This window comes from Triturus cristatus, chromosome 9 (genome assembly GCF_964204655.1).
Source record: "Triturus cristatus chromosome 9, aTriCri1.1, whole genome shotgun sequence".
NCBI classification, from domain to species: domain Eukaryota; kingdom Metazoa; phylum Chordata; class Amphibia; order Caudata; family Salamandridae; genus Triturus; species Triturus cristatus.
This window is the reverse complement of record NC_140592.1, coordinates 83,601,354-83,618,598: the sequence shown is the minus strand read 5'-3', so window position 1 is coordinate 83,618,598 and position 17,245 is coordinate 83,601,354. Positions and strand designations below refer to the sequence as shown.

General features: G+C 49.2%; 1 protein-coding gene across 3 annotated transcripts in view; it reads left to right on the top strand.

Annotated features, from left to right (window-relative positions):
• LOC146797446 (uncharacterized) overlaps window positions 1-17,245 on the top strand; it is a 163,794-nt gene that overhangs the window by 24,632 nt on the left and 121,917 nt on the right. The gene's annotated exons all lie outside the window — the stretch shown is intronic.

Below are 17,245 nucleotides of genomic sequence, written 5' to 3'. Positions count from 1 at the left end.
CAGGAGTGGTTAATTGGACGGAGAGTGTTAGTACATTTTTTTTTTTTTTTTTTTTTTAATTTTTTATTGTTTTCTTATAAACAGAACGTGGCATTAGAGTATGCAGTTTTCCCTTAGCATTCGACAGTGCATCACACAAATGTACATCCATCCAAATGGAATCGTTTCTACACATTATTACATGAATGACAGCGAAGCCCCGTATTCCCGCCCTCCAGTCTGCTCCCTTAGTCTGAGTCAGAGACCTCATCATCCGACACCGGCGGCGGGTCACATATCGCTTCTCTGAATTTATTCCATGCCCCCCAAACCTTATCCCATTTACGGGGGCAGCCCCGCCTAATGAATGTTGATCGCTCAGCCAACATGGCAGCATCCATGTCCCCTCCCCACGCAGAAAACGAGGGCACCTCCACCGCCCCCCATTTTTGGGCTATATTTCTCTTAGCCGTCATCATCCCCACAGTGGCCCAGCTCGGAGCCTGGCGGTTGAGATCATTAGGTTCCCACACATGTAGCAAACAGCGCCTGGGCTCTGGCACCAATGACACCCCGCATGATTGCGACATTGTCCGCATCACCCGCCTCAAAGTCTTGAATTACGGGGCAATCCCAAATGGTGTGGAAAAAGGTTCCCTCCTCCCCGCAGCCTCGCAGACAAAAGGGGTGCAGTGCTCTACCCATTTTATGTAGCAAGTGCCTGGTGTAATACGAGCGATGCAGAATGCGGAGCTGCACCAACCGCAGCCTCGAAGGTATACCAGCCTCGCGTGGCGAAGCCAACGCCTCCCGCCATTCTGATTCGTCAAACTCGCCGGCATCCCCAGCCCACTTCTCGCGCAGGGGTTCCATGGGGTCTGGTAGGTTATTTACAAGCTTGTGGTATGTGAAGGACGTAGCCTTCTTTGGCATATACTCCGTCAGTAGCCTGTCCTCCATAGGAGATGCCTCCGGAACCTCCTCGCCAGGTGCCAACCTTGATAACAAGGCATGCTTAATTTGCGTGTACCGAAACCATTCCGAAGGTGCTAATTCATATTGTTGGAGGCGTGGGAAGGGGACCACCTCCCCCTTGTGCCACATGTCGCCTACCACCGAAATCCCGATGCTGTCCCAGCCATCAAAGCCCTTACAGTCCCTAAGGCGCCCCAGTCGCTTTGTATCCCAGAGAGGCGTGAGCTGGGTCAGAACCCCCCCCGCCACCCCAGTGTAGCCTGGGCCGCGTGCTAGATAGCTACGGTCTGTCTCAGAGGGCCAATTAACTTCAGGGCCAGTCTACCGTCGTATAGGGGCGCCAACATACCCCTCGTGCCCAATATGTCTCTGTCCGCCTTAAATGCTGGGTCGGACTGCGGCGCGTGGAGCCATTGATTAATTACCTTTAGTTGTGCCGTCCAGTAATAAAGTTGGACATTGGGAAGCGCGATTTCTCCCCCCGCCCCCCCCCCCCCCCCCCGCCACCCGTCGTACCAACCTCAGACTAGCTTGGATTACGCTATTCGTGCTGGCGCATTGCTCCATAGTAGGCTGGTGATCAGTGCTGCAACCGCGCGAAAGTACGCCGGCGACACCTGATACAGTGTATTTTCCAGCACATATAGAAACCTGGGCAGAGACTTAATTTTGAAGAACGCAGCCCTCCCCAGCAGGGTCCGAGGTAGCGCTCCCCAATGGCGTACATCCTGTGAAAGGCGGTCCAAAGGAGGCCGCAAATACCGCCGGAAAAATTCCGCCTGGTCCGCCGTGATATGTATGCCTAGATATTTAAACGACCCTTCTGTTGTATGAAGCGGGCAGTCCACCAGTAGCCGCGGAGGAGGGCCCCTTAGCACGTATAAGACCGACTTGGACCAGTTAATCGTATATCCCGACGCTCTACCAAAGACCTCACAGATGTTGAGTAGCGCTAATATGGAGCGTCTAGGGGAGGACAAGTACAGCAACACGTCGTCCGCATATAGGGAGACGCGGTCCTCCCAGCCGTCCGACCACTTGAGGCCTCGTATCATGGGCTCCCAGCGTATCCAAGCCGATAGTGGTTCCAGCACCAGGGTGAAAAGTAACGGTGATAAGGGGCAACCCTGACGCGTGCCACGCGTCAAAGGGAAGTCCTCCGACATATGTCCATTGGCGGTAACGTGGGCCATTGGTTTGGTGTAGAGAAGACGGATCCAGGCACATAATTTGGGCCCAAAGCCCAGGTGCAAAAGTACCGCAAAAAGGAAGGGCCATTCGACCATGTCGAACGCCATGCGCGCATCCAGAGAGATGAGCACCGCTGGCTCACGCAATCGGTCCGTCTGCGCCGAAACCCCGTGCAGTCGCCTCAAATTATGGGACGTACTTCTGTTGGGCATGAAGCCAGACTGATCAGGATGCACAATTTCGGATAAGTGCGGTGTCAACCTTGTTGCTAGCAGCTTTGGCAAGGATCTTGACCTCCGCGTTAAGCAGCGAAATGGGACGATAGGAGGTACATTGATCGGCCGGTTTACCCGGTTTCGGTATCACCACTATGGTGGCCGTGCGTTGATCATGCGGGAGTTCGCCCCTCTGCAAACTGGGAGTGAACATATTCAATATGTGTGGGGCTAGCAACCCAGACGCCCCCTTGTAGAGGTCCACCGGTATGCCGTTGGGCCCTAGCGCTTTACCGGATTGCAGCGCGCCAGCCGCCGCCTGTATCTCCTCTACCGTGGTCTCGGCTTCCTGGGTTTCCCGAGCCTCGTGGGAGAGTCTGGGTATGTCAATGTCTCTGATATACGCCAGCACCTCCTCCACTGTCATGGAGGAGGCTGAGGAATAGACCGCCCGGAAATGTTTTGCCAGGACGCGTACTATTTTGCGTGGGTCAGACGTCGTCTGTCCCTCCTCGGTGTTAAGCTGCGCAATCCACCTAGTGCCACTATCCCGTCCGTCTAGCCACGCTAGCAGCTTTCCGGTTTTGTCGCCTACATCATAGATTTTGTGCCTCGTGTCTTCCAAGCGCTGTCTGGTACGCTCCGTGAGGTGCTCCCTGTACCGTGCCTGTGCCAAGCGCAGGGTGTGGGAAGCCGCAGGAGTGGGATCCTGGGCCTGGTGGACCTCCGCCGCCTGAAGCTCGCTCTCTAATGACTGAAGCTCGGAGTGTTTTTCGCGCTTGTGTGCCGCAATGGAGGCCATAGCCTGTCCCCTGATGACCGTTTTGTACGCCTCCCAAAGAACAGTTGGGGAGCCCACCGAGGCGACATTTTCCTGGAAATAAAGGCTCGACGCCTTCATTATCGATTTATGAATATCGGAGTCTGAGGTAGCCGGGGTGTATCAGATAGATGCGGCCTCTCGTTAGGTGACAGCGTGTGTATTGTAGCAGTATCGGGGAGTGGTCAGATATACCCCATGGCTTAATTTCTATGCTGCCTATGTTCTCGAGGCTGCCCGCAGAACCCAAGAAGTAGTCTATCTGCGTTTTGGTGTTATGTACCCCTGAGTGATATGTGAACTGTTGCGCCGTTGGGTGATATAGCCGCCATAGATCTGTTAACCCGAGTGCCTCAATAAAGCTCCCGAGGCGGGAGACTCCCACGCCCGTGCAGGGCAGCGATCAACTAGGTCGTTTATAACCGCGTTGAAGTCGCCACCCAGTATCAACTCCCCCTCCGGCAGCTCCAGCAGGAACGCGCTGAGCGCCGGGAGCGCCGAGGCATGCAGTGCTGGCGGTATATAAACTGAGACTATATTCAAGGGTCGCCCCTCCCATTGGGTGATGATCTCTGCAAACCGCCCAGATCCATCAGTTTTAACTTTGTGCACTATTAAAGGGGATTGACGCCGCACCAGTATGCCTACCCCCCGAGACCCGGAGGTGAATTCGGAATGTGCTAGCATCTTGTACCCCCATCTATCCATCGCTCTAATAGCAGTGCCGGTAAGGTGGGTCTCCTGTAGCAAGACCACCGCCGGGGCGCACCTCTTAATGCCATGCAGGACCAGACCACGCTTGATTTTGTCCCCCAATCCCCGCACATTCCACGTGAGCAGTGAGAGGTTGCACCTGAGCCAGAACGCCACCAGCCGGCGTCCCATGCATGCGATCAGGCGTCACAGCGGCCGGGGCAGAAAGGAACAACCGTTGCGGATATATCGGTATAGGACACGTATGCTGTAACTACAGCATGCACTGTTTGACGTAATTGACATTGCCACCCTAAACCAAAACCAATGAAAAAACCATTGAAACAATCCCTCCCCCCCCACCCCCCTCCCTGCCATACGGACCTTGAACTGCCCGCAACCCCAACTCAGCAGAGCGCTCAGTACCCATGTCCCTGAACTTTACTTGCGTGCGAAGGGGGCGGGAGGTCCGAGGAAGGCCAAGAACAACCCCTGTCCCAAGGTCCAATAGTCCGAGCTACACCTCAGACAATAATAGGCCACTCCAGTCCCGATAGTTCTCCCATTTCTCTGCACACCGCTAGGTCAGGAGAGGCGCCAGACAGAACCTTATCCAGCTGATCCCTCCGACCGCTCCTTCTCCTCCGACCGTCGGTCCTGACCAGCGAGTTCCTCCGATTCCCCCAGGCTGTCGTCTTCGCCTGTCCGAGCGCCCAGCACCTTTCACCTGTTGCCATCCCTCAAGCCAGTGGTGAGCCTCCTCCGGTGTGTCGAAGAACCGCGTCTTCCCATCCGCCACCACCCAAAGCCGCGCCGGGAAGAGCATAGCATAGGGCAGTTCACGGGCTCTCAACTTCTTCTTGACTTCCAGGAAGCTCCTCCGCTGCGCAGATACCAACGTCGTGTAGTCCGGGGAAAAAGGAAACCGTAGAGTTCTGGAGGCGGAGGGGTGGCGCCTGGAGAATGGCATCCCTGTCTCGGAAGTTAAACATGCGTGCCAAGACCGGCCTGGGCGGCGCCCCAATCTTCGGTCGGCCACCGGGAATTCTGTGGGCGCGTTCAACCGAGAAAAAGGCGTAGAGTTCCCTGGGCTGCAACCTGGTTTTTATCAGATCTTCAACATATAAATCCATGGCGGGGTGACCCTCACTCTCGGGAATTCCTGTAATCCGCACGTTGTTCCGGCGAGAACGCCCCTCCTGATCGTCCAACTTTAATGCCATGCGCTTATTCTCCGCCTCCAGTTGCGACACTTTTTGTAGGAGATAGCCAGAGTCTTTTGTTAAGGTAGCTGTCACTTGCTCCACGTCTGTGACCCTGGCTGACATTTTTGGAAAATCCGCTCTGAGGAGGGACACGTCCGTTGAGATCGACCCCACCGTAGTTTGCACCCTGGACAGGGCAGCCATTATGTCCTCCAGCGTTACTTTAGATGTCTCAGCTGCTGCCGCCGCCTTTTCGGCTCGTCCGTTGCGGTCTGACATTGGGGAAGGGTCTTTGTTATACGCAAATTTGTCCAACTTGCTCTGCTGGTTCGCCTGAGTCCCCTTCCCGCTCATGGTCGCCCAGGCAAGGACGCCCCTTATATACTCCTGGTCAGTCCACGGAGCAGGTGACCCCGGCAAAACGCTGCTGATCCAATTTCGTTACAGAAGTCTGTCCGCCGTCGCAATCCACAACAAACGGCCCCGTTCCCGGGCACACCACGGATAGGCCGGAACAGACTCCCAACCGGCAAGGGGCCCCAGCTCCGATCGCGCCGCTGCCAGCAGCACACCCAGCAGAATGCGTCTGGGGGGGGGGGGGGTAATGCAGCTCAAGAGGTCACCTACTTCACCATCCGGCGGCCCCACCAGCCGCCCCCCCTGTTCCTCGATGGATATCGGAGGCAATCGGGCCTGCCACGGCTCGCGTCCCCGGCGCCTCATTCCGCTTCCGCTTGTGCTGTAAGGCGGGGGAGGGTTTCCAACGTCGGGCTGTTACTGGGCTGTCTCTCGTGGCGCCTCCCCAGCGTCTCGAACACCGGCCTTGGCCACACGGGACCGACCGGATCAGGGCAGAGATGATCCGCAATGCCGCCCGGCTCCCAGTCGCCGCCAGCTCCTCCAGGGCCCTGCTCAGGCGGCCCCCGACCCCTCACGTGCCACCTGGCCGCTCTTCAAAATCGAGGCCCCGGTCTAGGCCACTGGTGCAGGCCGCAAATATCAAGGCGGCGGCGAAAGTGTTCTGGGTCACTGGGAGACCCGAGACTTGGATGAGGCGGAGTCGCTTCTCTTCAGCGCTCCACGCATGGACCTTGGGCTCAGAATCAGCAACGGATTAGCATACGGATGTTCGGGGAGTCGGCCTCACCCTCGGAGCTTCTTCAAGCTGCGGCCATCTTGCCTGGCAGCTAGCCACGCCCCCCGTGTTAGTACTTTCTTGATGATGAGTACCCGATGAATTTCTTACCCTGAAGGCTGATTGTGGATTTTACTTTTTAGAATCTCCTCTGATAACTGTTGTTTCTGGCCTTGCTTTTGTTTGTTTTGCACCTGATAAGACCATTTATGGATTGAACCCTCTTGATGGAAAAAATAGCGCTCTTTAAGTCCATACTGTTTGAAGAACTTTCTTTGTTCGTCCAGTACAACGGCCTTCAGTGTATCTGCTTAATTCTTTAAACACAGCATCTCTTCCTCCATATGTTGCCCTAAGGGTGATGATCCCTAAAAGGGCAGGGTGACTAATTTGAGTTGTCGTCCGGCTGTGGGGATGACAGTCTTTAGTCTTGAAGTTCTTCTTAAAGAAATGCCATGACAGTATTTTGGAGCAGTGAGCTCAACGGAGTCCAACTCGGTACTAATGACTTGGTGTGAAATCAGGAAGCCTACTTTTCGCAGGTCTAAGAAAATCCTTTTGATCTTTTAGCAAATCAAACCAAGGATTTCATACCGACCCAGATTGTGATACCTTCCAAGCAGTGCTGTTGCACTGGTGTGCTTTAAATCTGTTGCTGTGCTAATCATATTTTTCATCATTGTATTCAGTCTTCAATCTCTTGCTGGTGGATCAGTCGATTCACAAGCCGATGCATGTACATGTCTTACGATAACTGAATCCAACATAGGGTCTACCCTAAGGAACTCTGGATCTCATTGAGATGATCTGCATATTTTCTGTAGGAGTGGGGTCTTCCATGTAGGGGTTTCCACCTTCACACTGCCCGTAGTCGTACAGTTTTCTTCAGCTGTCTTCATCAGACCAGCAGCCAGAGGTAATAAATGTTTGAATTATATTTGATTGAAGAGTCGCCAGTATTTTCATGGACATCATTGGTAGGGATTCTCCAAAGAAGTACAAAGATTGTCTGCCCCTCTTATCTCATGGAAAGTGAGGATGATATCTTCTGAAAACGCTCGAGATAGAGATTGTGGTTGAGATATGGGAATGTATGATGAGTCCAATTCAGAAGAAGGAGAGCAAGATTGGGTGAAACAACTATGTCCTCGGGTACAGGGGGGGGGGGGCTTTTTTTACTCGACTCGTTTGAGATCTTTGTGAAGGTGATAGTTTCCACTTTTGTATTGGAGCCACAAAAGTTGCCTTTTCACTCTATCTAGATAGAGAAAGATCTAGAGGCCTCAAAGGTGTCTGCACCCTGTACTTCAGAAGGGTTCACTGGCCTAATGGTATGAGAAGCAAAGTAGAATGGTTCGAGAATATGCAGTTTTCGATCAGTCAAAGGAATGGAGCTTGTCTCTTCCCTTTTTCTATTTTAGGAGAAGTTTGTACGTTCATCTGTGGCAAAGCCATTCCAGCGTATGAGTATGTTGAATAGATTAAGTGGACAGTTGAACGAGATCTTGACCACACATCTTACATCTGTGATGTGGAGGAAACCTCTTCTAATTTCTCTACACAAATGGATATCATAGACTGTGATCTGTGCCCCTTCGTTGTCTACTGTATCCTGAGACCACCGCGATCTTATGGGCGTTGACATTGATCGTAATATAATAAACTATTACACTCTTTTCTGTAAATATCGGATTTCCTCAGCCATTAAACCTATATTTGCACGCAAGAAGTATGTTTACTATTGTTGACTTTCTTCCATCTGCGCTTTAACATTGTGCTCAACATTTTGTATGAGTGCAGAAGTGCTACGTAACTTTTTGTTTTAGTATGACTGTTCTCTTTCGTATGCATTGCTTACTGGTTCTGTCTACAGCTTACCTATTTCTCAAGCCTGCATCATTTACTGTTTACTACTTATGACAGTAGTCCCAGCCGAGTAAATTCGCGCTGCAGTTCATTATATTCAGGGAGGGAGAGAGGAAGCTTAGGGCAGCAGCTTCACAGCGTTACAACAATGGGTTGGAGGAAGCATGTGCAAGCCTGAACCGACTGACTTCGTTGAGAACTATGTTTTCTCGTTATACTTGTTTCCTCTTTATAAACCTTTGCCTTCCCCTTAAAATATCCGTGTTCGCCATCCCTCCCCCTGGTAGGGACACATACTAAAAAAATCAAAGCTTGCGCTAAAAGATTTATTATCCTTATCGGATCCCTTCAGGGCACGATCACATGCCGGCCCGTGCCTCAGTTTGTAGAAACATTGGCAATTCTGGTTTGTTAATTGTATGATTTAAAACCTGAATTACATCTAACTATCTATCTCGGCTTTCTTGATGAAGTTGTGATGTATTTTATTCCACCCTCACCTAAAACTGCCCCTTTGTGCTGTGACTTAACTAAACCCCACCAATCAACAGGGAGGAGGGCTGCGTTTTATTAGACGCAATCACCAGTGTATTAGGAGCTCCTTCTTGTGAAATTCAAAGGTTAATGCCACCAGACTTTTGTACTGCCTAATGCATTCTACACAGGCGCCACCCTGCTCTACAACATACTTTTAACATATTGGCAAAGCCAATAGCTCTAGCAAATCACTTAAAAGGTCCGAAAGGCGAGACCTATTGGTTATGCCAATGCTTTTATATTTTTTTTTCTTCTTTTTTCCTTCATTGCCTATGGCAGGTCATACGGATGAGCTTAGCCTGATTGTTCACTTTCTTTTGCACCCATTTTCCTGGCTCACATTCCTGGGCGTATTTGGGTTTGTGATTTGGGAAAACAAAAAAAACTTCCATTGCCCTGCATGCATTGACAGTTTTCAAGCCATCAGGGTGAGATGGCTTCTTTGATTCTTGTATGAGAAATCTGCATCGTGATTACTTGTGATTACTTGTCCTTACATGCAGAAATCCAATAGAGATTGCGGACGTTGAGACTGCTTTTGATGTTCATGGTAGGGCAGTTTCGCTGGACACCATTGACGTTCTAATAGAATGTTGCCCATAGATTATAGGTATGAGTGTTTCATGACCAGTGCACGTTACTTTATTGGCATTGCCTCTCATTACTGTTCAATAGCCATCTCCCTTGTGTTCAAGCGCTAGTCTGTGAACCCAGTGTGCTTGCAGCTTGTAAGTACCACTTGTTTGGAAAGTGCCCAGTCGCAGGACCTCCGGTTCAGTGCACTGGGAGACTAACCATTCAAACCTGATAAGGCCGTTTACAATACTGGGGAGGAGCACCCCTGCCTCATACACCACCATTAAGGCAAAGCACTCTGGGGTTGACTGGCTGTCAATCTAGATTCTCCATATAGTTTGGTAGGCCGCATCCCTGATGTTTCTACCGAAGACTGTTTTGCTCCCTTCAGGTTTGCAGTACATTCATATTGGTGATAACTGAGTTCAAGGGTGCTGCACCAACCAGCCTAAAAATATCGGCATACAAAATGAGAGATTAAGGTACTTAAAATCTCTTGTGCAGATTACTGTGCCTGGCATATTTTTGGATTTAGTTGCTTTGCACCACAGAAAGTAAAATAGCAGGTTGAAGAACTAGCATTGGCATAGCCAATAGGTCTCGCTTTTGGGACCTTATAAGTATTTAGTTATGCAGCACAATATCCTTGGTGCAACAACATTAACTGTTGCATGGTTAAACACTTATAAGGCCCCAAAGGCGAGACCTATTGGCTATGCCAATGCTTGTTGGTATTTACATTGCAGGAAATTATCAGAGTACAATGTTTAGAGCGCAAAGTTGGCAAATTGTGTATTGGGCGAGTGTGGAATGTAAGAGCCAGAGACTGCTCGGTCAGAGCACTAACAGGAAATTGTAAAAGCTAAACGAGTAATCAGAAGATTGTTCGCAGCATGGAGCAATTCCAAAGAACACGATTTGGATTGCACCAGGGAATGATTTCGACCTGCAGTACGTCAGGTGTGTGCCTCGCACACTACAGCATTGTTTGTTTTCCATACGTGTAACTTCGCACACACAACACGCCTCGTGCCTTGCAAATGCAAAATTCATTAAAACCGTTTCACAACAAAGACTGCTCTCTCCTTACTGCTGCGCTGTTTTCTGCTGTCGAAGCTCTGAGGTTTAGAGCACGGATCACACACTCCATTCTGGCCCGTAGACAAGTGCTCAGGGGACGTGAGCTAGAAAATAAATCGTTTCAGACCTGTGAGCATGCCACCTCCGACCTGTTACTTAAGCTGGAAGGAAGCTATCCCCTTTCCGCCGCCCAGCCCACGAATCAATGACCAACAGTAGCTGCTGGGTAGCAATGACGGAGGCGTGGGTCAGAGACGCTCTACTGCTTCTTTTTTCGCACGGCCTGCCCTGGCGGTTTAGTTTAATGGCACTGTTTTGTTCCATCGCTGGGCCATTTAAATAACGCCCCAAAGAGAATAAAAAAGCCTGTCTGTTCTCCTACCCTAGCAATAAGTGAAGGCCAGGGCGACGTAATTACGCAACAAAGAAAATCAAGCCCGGGAGGGCCTACCTCTCTGAGATCAAGACATCTGACTTAAACACCTGTACTTTTGTGGCTACTAGCATCATGGTCTGTTGAGGGAGCACCTCTTGGGCACTGTTCCTTGACGAATGTATGACTACAGGAGGTGCCCCCCTCAACAGACCATGATGGATTAATTTTTTCTTGTTGTGTAATTATGTCCCCTTGGCATTCACTTATTGATAGGGTAGGGGTAAAGTTCACCCTGACGAATGCCCAAGACCTGTTAGGCTTTTAGAAATGGCACAAACATGTTGGTAAAAACTATGGGGCGGCTAGGATCATAACATCCGAGGCCATTCCCCTCCATTACCTTACAATCATTGCGCGACAAGCGAGAGGCTGTCAGCTACGAAAATATCACGTCAACTATGTTTTAGATACCCCCAGTGAGGGAATAGGGGAAAAAAAATACTTCGGTAACCTGTAAATTGGGGGACAATATATCGCAGAGGAAAGGGGCTGGAATCACGAGGGGTGGAGATTGTAAAATGGAGCCTGACAGCCAATTGATGCTTTTACTGGGGAAAAAACCTGCTGCAAAGACAGCCAAATAAAACAATCGTGACAGTACGTCTGTTCTGTAATTGGTCTCCAAGAGACTGCATTAAAAAAATATCAAGCATTTAGAAACACCTGCTGCAGAGATCTCAATTATGCGAGAGTTATCTGTTTTGTCTAGGCACAGTTTTGACGTATAAAGTAACATAGAAGGCTAACGTCCCTGCTGCAGAGCACACCGTGTTAAATAGAAAAATAAAAAATGCTGCCATGTACTTTAATATTTGTTTAATTACTCATACCGGCAGATACATCGTGGATTCTTACAGTGGAAGTACATCTAAGAGAGTTGAACAAAATTAAAAACCTGCTTCCAAATCATGTTATTGTTTCACAAGTACTGAAAAAAAAAGTGGTCCGAGCGCCCGCTGTGCGAAAGTGAAACGGCGAGACGCGGCGGAGCGTGGCGTGCTTGGCGGGGGAGCGCATTCCAGGCGGGGGAGCGGACCCTTTGAAGTTTGATGCCGAGGGCGCCAGTGGGGGTGAAGCGCTTCCCACGGATTGCATGGCGGCACGATGCACTTGATTGTGCGCATGCTCGCCATGCAATCCGCTTTTGGGAGCACTTTTGGGAGCCCCTTACTAGAGTCTCGCATAGCGATTGCTATCGCAATAGCGATTGCTATCGCAATAGCTAGGCGAGACCTAAAAACTACAAAAGGACGTTGTATTTTGACATCAGTTCTGGTACATTTGAATCTACTCTTTCCTGGTTACAGAGATTGATTTGCATTTTATTAAGCCTCTAGGTATATCCATGGCAGTTAGGTCAGTTGATCAATGCTGGATCATTAGGTGGGCTTTTGTTCGATGCCTCCTGATGGACGGTTTTGAACTCCTCAAGATTTCCCCTCATGCTCCATCACTTGCCCTTTGACTAAATAATCTAGGATCTCCTTATATTTCCTCATTCTTCCTCAGTCTATATTTTTGAAAACATTTACTAGTACTCCCATGGTCAGTGTGTACAGCAACTTAGTAAACCCAAGTCCTATTTTGTTCCAATAGTATTTGAGAGGGATTTGTGTACTTCACTATCGGCAGCTAGGCAACTGTGCCTACCAAATTGAGCAGACATGTTTCTAAAATGAATATTGCTTACATTTAGTTTTCTTGCTGATGTAGCCAAATGACTCTTAATGAGGTGAAGGGCACCATGATCAGACACTTTGCACCACTCCCTTTCCATGCCCACGGTCATAAAAGCAAGCATTCCTCTGCACCAGTTAGTTGAGACTTCATTAATATACCTTACATACATGATCTTAAGTTGCAGAGAATCATGACAAGCAAACCGTTTCATACTGTGATGTATAAAGCCATGACCACATAGGATTTCATCTTTCTTTGAGCACACTTCTAAGATCTTTTTCATAGTTTGCTCCTTTAGATTCTTCAAAACCCCTGTTGGATGTAGAATATCCAAATTCCAGGATGATCTCTTCATAACAACGGGAAATATGGCTCAGTCAGTGGTTATCGTCCAGTGTTAGGAAAGTGTAAAGATGCATCTTTTTCTTGCTCTCTTTTGGGCGAACAAACAAGTGGTGAAGAATTGAGAGAAGTACTACTACTGGAGTGTCTTGTTTCCGAAGAGTGATTGATGCTCTCTTCTACGGCCATTGACTGTATAGGCTCATAAAAACCACCTTGAGATAAAAGCTGTCGTTCTAGGGTTGAAGTACTTTTACTTTTCCAAGTGAATGTATTCAGGAGCCATGTTCTGCTTAAGCAAGGGGAAACAGTCTCCCTCTTGTGTGATCTGGCTGTTAAGTTAGGGTTCTGAATTATTAAAAAATGGGCCTTTTTGTAAGGGTTTTTACCCCGGGGGGAAACGCAAACTAGCACCTTTAGGAGAATGTACTATGCTCCTCGTGAATAACAGATGAGCCAATTGGTTCTCCAATATTAAAACACATTGTAGTATCACAGATGCAGACTCCTAGAGTTTATAGAGCCTGGCGCTATTTAATTTGATCCAGATCCCAGGTTGCATATTCTTGTCAATCCTCTCTCTTTTTGTTGTTGTTAATCTTTTGTTTTGAATGTGACCTTAAGAACTGTAGAATAGAATGTTGTTGTACAGCATAGTATGAGCAACAGCATAAAACAGCTTTTCATAACCTGATCTTGTCTGCCTGCTTCTGTCGTACTTCTACTTGATCTGACGATTAGCAGACATAGCCACCTGTTTGGTGACTTTCCACAGCCATTCGAATACCCACATAAATGAGCATGCGCTTAGTTCCAACTGAAAAGCCACATTGGTAATATCTGTTCGAGGCATATGAGCTGCAGATCACACACTTAGGATAGTAGATCGCCATCTGGTGTTTGGCTCGGATGCTTGCAGGTTGTTGTTGTCTTCGGAAGAAGTCTTTGGTCACGAGATGGGTGACTCCTCCCTTGGACTACAGTGCGCATGGGCATCAACTCCATCCTTAGATTGTTTTTGTCCGCCATTGGGTTCGGATGCAACTTTTCCGCTCCGGTTGGAAATCTCACTTCCAAGCTTTTCGAAGCGAAAAACTTCCACAAAAACATCGCAGCACCTTCACTCGACATGGATTTCATCGGCTCGATTCCGGACGTTTTCGCGGGCCGCTGGGCCTATCCACGCCATGAGGCCTACGGCTCATGGAAAGGATGCCTTTCAAAAAATGCCCCCAGTGTGGAGCAAACTTTCCGCACAGTGACCACCACAAAGTCTGCAACCTGTGCCTATCACCGGAACACGACGAGTCCAGCTGTCCAGCTTGCGCAGCATTTCGATCCAAAAAGACCATTCGAGATCGAAGGGCTCGACGCCACATCATGGCACAGAGACCAGCTCCGGAACCAGAAAACATCTTTGAGGGTCCCGATATCCCGGAAAAAGATTCAGAGGCTCTACAAATCATCTCCGAAGCAGACGACCCCATTACTCCTGGGCAACGCGTGAGTACTACTGCCCCTGCCCCAACCCCTCCAAAACCAAAGGCATTGGTGAAGACTTCGCCTGCTGGCCTCAGTTGAGACCGAAAACATCCTTCAGAAGCCCCGCCTCCGGGCTCGGCTCCGAAGAAACCTAAGCCTTCCGGTAGCTCGGGCCCGATCAAGCCGCATGTCATTGTTCCACCGGCACCTTCGGCACTGAAGACAAAAAAGACCTCTCGGCACCGAAATCGGCTCCGACTCCTTCGGCACCGAAAACATCGAGGCCCATAGATAAACCGGCACCGAAAGTTCCCAAGCCTAAAGATACAACTTCGGCTCAGAAACCATCATCGGCACAGAAACCACCGGCCAAGGACTCTCGTACACCTCCTAAAGCCAAAAACTCCACCGATCAACCAAAACCTCGATCGGAACCGAAAAAACCGGCGCCAAAAACTGTTCCAGAGAAACAAGAACATTTCCATCCAGATCCCATTGATTCAGGACAGAAAAAGATTTATATTAATCCAAAGACCGGACATGTCACCGCGGTGCCATGTAAAAAACGGAAACTGGATACACCACCTGCCCCAGTTCCTATAAACAAGAAGGACTCTGCAACATCGCCTATTCCACCCTTACCACTACCCTCTCCATCACATACACCACCTCCACAGGATGATGATGATGACCTAGGGGGAGGGGGTGATCCTAATGATCCGTTCACGGATCCAGATACTGCACCACTGGATGATTGGGCATTCCCTCTACCAGACATGCCTGACCCTCCACTATATCCCTCCAAACCATCACCTCCAGATGACCACATTACCATGGCGTCACCATGCACTCCGACGCACCTGAGGAAGACTTCCTATTAAATACTTTTGAGCAATCTCAAAAGTCTGTACAAATTTTACCTATGATTAAAGGAGTCATAAAACACGCCCCAGAGGTATTTAAAGACCCCGTCCGTGCCAGGGTTCTTAACCAAGAATAGAAAAGAAATATAGGCCTGCCCTGAAGATCCTTGTTACATCAAAGGACAGCTCCCTTTGGATTCTTTGATCGTTTCCAATGCTAGGAAACGTGCCAACTCCCAAACCACAGGAGACTCCCCACCCCCGACAAAGAATCCAGACTGTTAGAAGCCTCTGGCAAACGAGTAGCAGCACAAGCCGCTAACCATTGGCGTATTGCCAACACCCAAGCCCTACTAGCACGCTATGACCGGGCTCACTACGACCAGTTGGAGAATCTGTTACAGCTGCCAGACCAATATAAAACCCAGGCAAATGACCTTATCCAGGAGGGAAAACTTATTTCAAATGCGTCAATTAAATGTGAGCTTGACACCGCAGACACCGCCTCTAGAGCCATAAACACAAGTGTGCTCCTTAGACGACATGCCTGGCTGCGCATTTCAGGCTTTAAGCCAGAGGTACAAACTACCATACTTAGTCAGCCATTCAACCGAGAACAACTATTTGGGCCAGCAGTAGACACTGCCCTTGAAAAAAGACACAGACTGCTAAGTCCATGGGAGCATTACAGTCTCCACAACCACGTGGCTCCTTTCGACGCTCCTTCTACAGAAGAGCCTCCAAGAATACGGGAGCAGACACCTCCTCCACGTTCAAGCCCGCTACACAAACCTCCCCCAGTAGAGGAGGATATAGAGGAAACTGCAACAAGGGACGAGGTCGAGGCAATACCAACATTCGCACCTCCCCTGCCACAAAACAGCGACTTTCCTCCACTTCCCCCAGACCATTCCATTCCACTCCAGTCGGGGGAGACTCAAACAGTACCTACCTGTCTGGAACTCCATCACAACAGACAAGTGGGTAAGACAAATTATCCAGTATGGTTACTGCCTGGAACTCACAAATACCCCCCCACATATACCACCCAAACAGTGTTCCATGTCACCAGACCATCTTACGCTCCTCAAACAAGAGGTTCTCTCATTGCTTCAAAAACACACAATAGAGCCAGTTCCCTTACAACATCAGGGTACAGGAGTATACTCTCTATACTTCCTAATCCCCAAAAAGGACGGGACTCTAAGGCCAATACTCGACCTCAGACCCCTAAATCTGTATATAAACTCAGATCATTTCCATATGATCACTCTTCAACAAGTGCTCCCACTACTACAAGGCGACTTCCTTGCCACACTAGATCTCAAGGGCGCCTACTTCCAAATTCCCATACATCCTGCTCACAGGAAGTACCTAAGGTTTGTGGTGGATGGACAACACTACCAGTTTACAGTCCTTCAATTCCGAGTAACAACCGCGCTCCGAGTATTCACCAAATGTCTAGCAGTAGTAGTAGCAGCACATCTCAGAAGACAACAAATTCATGTCTTCCCGTATCTAGACGACTAGCTAATAAAAGCCAAGTCATTCAACAAATGTGTTCTACACACTCCCGAAACTATCCAAATCTTACACAACTGGGGATTCACAATAAACTATCCCAAATCTCATCTCCAACCCTCTCACATACATCAGTATCTAGGAGCCACTATAAACACCTCCAAAGCCCTAGCATATCCCAGCCTAGCCAGGATAGCCAATATAGAAGCTCTTTTTGCAAAATTTCAAACCCAACACTCTTCCAGCAAGAGTGTTCATGCAACTCATAGGCATGATGGCGTCCTGCATCTTTATTGTGCCTTATGCAAGACTTCAAATGCGTCCCTTGCAAGAATGTCTAGCACGTCAGTGGAACCAGGCTCACGGACAACTTACAGATCTGGTGTTGGTGGACAGCCGCACACATCGCTCTCTCAAATGGTGGAACATAAAAAAACCTGTCCAAAGGGCGGTCGTTCCTAGATCCTCTTCCACAGATAGTGCTGACAACAGACTCATCACTCACAGGATGGGGAGCCCATCTCCTCGGACACACCACTCAGGGCAAAAGGACCACTCAACAGAAAGTGCTCCATATCAATTACCTGGAACTACTAGCAGCGTTCCTAGCACTAAAATCATTCCAACTACATCTCCAGAACAAAACTGT